Genomic DNA, 6,000 nt, shown 5'->3' with positions numbered 1-6,000 from the left:
GTGTAGACATATAGCGTTCAGTTTCATTTAGATGTTGTAAGTACAGCTGTAATATTTAAAGTGTCTAAAAAGGGTGAAGAATGGCTTAGGGTATTATTAATATGAACAATTTTAAACTGAAAAGGTAAAACAAAGGTGAGTCTATTTATCTTAAAAGCTTCCACCCAAATAGCCCCAATCCAGCTTCAGATAATATCTCACAATGTCACTCCAAATGAGAAACAGTATCCTAAGGAAAACAGTTATAATAAGAGCACATAATCAAACAATTATTTTGAACCCAGCCTCTTGCATTCCAGTTTTGGAAGCAATAGTACCAAATCCTATGTTGCCTTTGGGACTTTTTCTTCACCTGTTCCTACAGGTAAAAGTACAACTGCAAGACATTCCAATCAGACATGATCCTGTACCTTCATAACAGACACAGTCCAGCACACCACAGGATAATACTGTATAATTTTGTTCACCCCAAGATCTCAAAATAATTTGTTTTGTTTTTTTTTTAAATATGAAGGAACACTATTATCAGTACTAGTTTTACATACAAGTAGTACAATGTGCATGGCCTTCCAGCTAAAGCTCCATACTTGACATCAAGATTTTAGCCTTAGCTCCATCCTCTGCAAAGCATGTAACTTTGCACAGACCTGCAGCCACTTCCATCTTCGTATGTCCTAGAACTGCTACTTCTTTTCTCAAAGGTAAAACGAAACTGTCGTAAGCATGTTAAAATTTAACTTGAAGTCTACAAGAAACAAAACACAATAGGAGTGCAGAACTAAATCCACAGGCCAACATTTTATATAATGATATATCTTGCAACCTGTAACTTTTATGTACATAGTCAGGCATAATAGCATTTAACTCATAACTTTTACAACTCCACAGCAGGTGCTCAGATTCTAAGGGTGGAGAAGGAAAAGGTATTTATTTTAATTAGCCACACAGATATATACTTAAGGGCAGAATTTTCAAAACTGGCCTAGATTCACTTGGTACCGTCGCCCTGTACCCGGACTTGACAGAAGCACAGGAAAGGTAACACCAAGAATTTCTGAAAGTTTTACACCACCTAGCACACTTGACAACCAAGTCACTACTTTATTTATTTTTTTTAAAGCCTGAAAGATGCCAGTTTTTGCTCTGTGTTGCAATCACTGGACTGAAGGAAGGTAAAAGGCTGAATGGTAGGATGAGTTCATCCTTGGTCATCAAAAAGCAGTTCTGGTGGCAACCAAAGCCTTGCAGAGCTTCATTATTTTGGCTGAAAGGAGTATGACAGAGGTCTGAGTCATGAAATCATCTGTCTGGGCAACATACACATTGTTATGGTCCATTTCAGGCATTATTGTCCTTGGTCTGTTTCGTGTAGCAAGATCCTTCCCACTCACACTTCTCTGTTCCTCATATTGAAGGGGTTTCTGGTAACACTGTTAAATGACTCAGATTTCATGCTAGACAAGTCAGTGTTTCATCATAAGCTGCTTTTCAAGCATAAAACAGCCAGACGGCAGAGGGTCGACTTTCAAATATCCTTCAGAAGCACCTACGCCCAGAGGGTAGACACACTCTTTGCAACCTTGACTCATTATGGATCATGGTGGTGTGCTTTGCACTGAGGGAAACCCCATCACATCAACCTCAGGCCCCAGGTCAGATCTGTAATGGAAGCCTGAACTCTCCTAAAGCAAGCGTAAGATTGAGGGATTTATTTAGTGTTCCTTTTCATCTGGTTACCCCTACAGGACTTAAGATTCAGAGCTGAATTTTGCCGAAGTTTAGCATGTTTAGGCCTTAGATTCTGGTTTTATGAACTGGCAGTATAGCCAAGGGACACCTACAGATAAAGTACAACACTTCTTGTCTTGGCCATTTATTACAGAGTAGATTTTAAACATGGAGGGCTACAGATCCACTGTGGTAAAGATGAGCTTTTCTCAACAGCTTTGTCAGTATCACCTGGCTCTCATTCCAGGGTTTGTATTCAATTAAATTTTTTTTATCAGTAATAGGAGGGATACAGGAGATACACACAGTGTCCTTCGGCTAGAGCAGATGAGAAGCATGTTTGTTCAGCAAAACGAAAACCATCTGCCTGTCTAGTGTGTCTCAAAGGCAGACTTCAGAAAACACATTACAAAGTAACACAGATTATCCATGGGGAGAGCTCTTCTCCATCTCAGCTCTGTGGCTTAGATGCCACTACATGAAGAGCAGGTCTTCCATGACCAGCTATAGGTCCCAGGAACATGACATTGACATTCTCTTCTCACCTTTATTAGAATCTTTACCTGGAACCTGAGTCAAGGTCCTCAGCCCAGTTAGGACAGCCTCTTCAAGATAAATTCAAAGGTGCCAGATACTTACAAGTGCATCTCTAAGTACTTTACAAATGTTTTGATGTGACTTGCATATCAAAGGCTACACTCAGAGCTCACCTACTGCCTTCCAAACTCAGCAAACTCTCCTGCCTAGTTTCTCAGAAAAGCTGATGTGTCTAAAGAGATGGGGGAAATACAGAAGTTGCAACAAGTTTACGCTGTCCCCCACCCCCCTCACAGTTCTGTTCTGCATCCTCTTTTGACAGTCTGACACACCAAAAGTGGGAAAGTCTGCTCATGGAAGAGGAAGTATTACATCTACTACATGGAGGATGTGATGAGAATCTAAGTAAGGCAGGTCAGATAGGAAAGGGAATTCAGAGAACAGATGCAGCCCTGAACTGAAGTGATGCCAACAGCGCTTGAAGTTTACTACTGAGTAAATCTTTTCCCCCCACAGTTAAGGTAAAATCGTAACAGACATACAGAGGCCTACCAAGAAAAGAGAAGACACTTTCTCAATTTCTTGTGGTTTTTACTAGCAGCAAAAATATAAGAAATAATAGTCTTACATGCCCACTTAAAACACCAACCTAGTAAAAGTACAGAGGGGCTATAAAATATGCATTGGAAGAAGTAATACATCTTTCACAAAAATATTTAACATTTATTATTCTGTCTTTGTCACATTACATTCCCATGCTCTCAAAATACACATTTTTCTGCTAAAAGACTCTTAGCTATAGGCATCTAGCATACCATACAGGAAAAATAAACTCCAAACAGATCATGTCGAGTCTGAGTTGACTAATTCCAAACACTACATCATATGCTACCCATATCCAGCAAGCCTCATTCTTGACTAGAGAAGAGTTTTAGCATATGGAAGTTTCCTGTCCTTTTTCAATTACAGTTTCCCCACTTACCATCTCAAAGGATGACAGAATTACAAGTCTCGAAATCTGATTTCCACAACCTCTCAAGAAAATGAGCTTGCTGGCTTCAAAACATATTTTGCAACTCTCCAGAAGTAACCATCACTGCCTTTAGAGCTATGGGCATGGCTCAATGCTGACTGAAAAGCCACCCATTTCCTGGCACATACACCTTGCAAGAGTTTACACTACATTCAAAGAGAACTTACCCAAAGTTCTTTGTCTCCTGGCATTTTCCAGATCTTTTCCTCGTCATCCAGCTCCTCCAGTGCACAGCAAGTGCATTTCCCTCTCAAAGGAATCTGGCAGGTGGGTAACAGCATTTTCTCCAGCAGTCCCAGAGCAGCTGAGAAGGAAAACAGACCCTGCAGAGGGATCTAGATAGGCTTGATCGATGGGCCAAGGCCAATGCCATGAGGTCCTGCACTTCGGCCACAACAACCCCAGCAGCACAACAGGCTTGGGGAGAAGTGGCTGGAGAGCTGCTCAGCAGAGAATGACCTGGGGGTGCTGACTGACAGCTGGCTGAACATCAGCCAGCAGTGTGCCCAGGTGGCCAAGAAGGCCAATGGCATCCTGGCCTGCATCAGGAATAGCGTGGCCAGCAGGAGCAGGGAGGTCGTCCTGCCCCTCTACTTGGCCTTGGTGAGGCCACACCTCGAGTGCTGTGTGCAGTTCTGGGCACTGCAGTACAGGAAGGACATCGAGGTGCTGGAGAGGGTGCAGAGAAGGGCAGCTAGGCTGACAGAACAGGTCTTATGAGGGGAAGCTGAGGGAGCTGGGGCTGTTCAGCCTGGAGAAGAGGAGGCTGAGGGGAGACCTCATTGCTCTCTACAGCTACCTGAAAGGAGGTTGTGGTGAGGTGGGTGTTTGGCCTCTTCTCCCTGGTGACCAGCTATAGGACAAGAGGAAATGGGGTCAAGTTGCACCAGGGGAGGTTCAGAACTGAAAGAGTGGTGAGGCATCGGAACAGGCTTCCCAGGGAGGTGGTGGAGGTACCATCCCTGGAGGTGTTCAAAAAACAGGTAGACATGGTGCTTCAGGAGATGGTTTACTTGTTAGGGTTTGTAGAGCAGACGATTGGACTTGATGATCTTTGAAGGTCTTTTTCAACCTTAATGATTCTGTTATTCTAAAACGTACAATACACGTCCTGGCACAGCAGAACAAGGCTGACATCAAACTCCACAGTCTTTTCCCTCAAGTTAGTTATTCACAGGCAACTGGGGGGGAAAAACAGACAAACTGTGCTTGCACTTAGAAGAGGTCAAGACCTGAACCTCTGGACATGAGTCAATGTTTATTAATAATTCTGGCTTGGCAACCATCTTTGTTTGTATCTATTACCTTTTGAGCATCTCTTTTGCCTGATTTAATGAAGCCTGAAGTCTTGCCTACAGGAGAGACACTTTATTTGTTCAAGCAACAAAAACACAAGGATTTGTTTCTGAGATGAGCAGCAACACACTCAGCTGGACCTCTCTGCATCATGTCTCTGCTTAGGCTGAATGGAGCACCAGGAAAAGCTTCTTAGTTTTTTTGTTCTAGCCACATAGGTAAGGCAAAACATGCTCACATATCTGAACATTCTGGCCCAAAAACAAGCTTGAAGTTTTTCAAATTGCTTTTCTAACCCTTAAAAGTAACACAGACCTGAATTTCATATTACTTCATGGCCTTTTCCATGAAAAGTTATTTGCTCATCTGCATTCATAGCTATAGTTAAAACAAACAAACAAAACAAATTCAAATAGGGGGCTTACCAAACTGTCCTATAAAGAGCTAAAAGTCACTGAGTTAAGGAACTGCCACAGAGCAGCAAACCAAGAACTGCTCCATATGGAAGGACGACCCAGGACTGGAGAATGACACCTTCAGTACTCTTCCCGGCCAGGGCACCTACATTACTCAAGCAAGGGCTGAAGATGTAGCCTGAGCTTAACTAAAGCTTCTGGAATCGGTCCCAGGTGAGTCTGGTTGGGGAACACTTGAGCACTTCCAGGGACGAGGCATCCACAACTTCGCTGGGAAACCTACGCCAGTGTCTCACCACCCTCACAGGAGAGAATTTCTTCCTAATATCTACCCTAAATCTACACTCTTTCAGTTTGAAACCATTACCTTTCATCCTATAGCTACACGCCCTTTAAAAAAGTCCCACTCCAGCTTTCCAGGAGAGGAAATTAGTCTTAAATGTCCCAAAAACTGCAGCCAAGAAGCAACAACCCCTGGTACACCCGGAGTAGCTTGACAGCCTGGGAGCTGGGGTGTTGTAGTTAAACCTAAGTGAGGTGGAGTCCCCCAACAAGCCCTCCTTGCTACACCGTGCCTTCACTGTTACTTTTATGGGCTTCACACACCACATCCAACACCAGACAGAAAGGCTTTCCGGACAGGAGGAAACCTTTTTTTTAGCCATAGTCACTGCAAAGTGCCCTCTATCTACCTAAGTATGTTTTCAAATACACATCGGTCTTAAACTCCTAGATGTTTGAAACTTACCTGAAGTTAATATTTAACCTCTAAATCGTATTTCTGGCATCTCTGCACCGGCTCTCACTTTCTGAAAGGGAGACAGGGAAGTACTTCAGCTACGGCGGCTTTGCCGCGCTTTGCGCTACAGGGCAGCTGTCGGCTTCCCCCGGGCAGCCCCCTCAGCACGCCCTTCCAGCCCCACGCCTGCGGTGGCTACTGGGGCGAGCCAAGGCTTGGGGCGAGCCGGCGACTTTCGCCACACACACACA

Source organism: Apus apus, chromosome 3 (genome assembly GCF_020740795.1).
Source record: "Apus apus isolate bApuApu2 chromosome 3, bApuApu2.pri.cur, whole genome shotgun sequence".
Lineage (NCBI taxonomy): Eukaryota > Metazoa > Chordata > Aves > Apodiformes > Apodidae > Apus > Apus apus.
Note: the sequence above shows the minus strand (reverse complement) of the source record.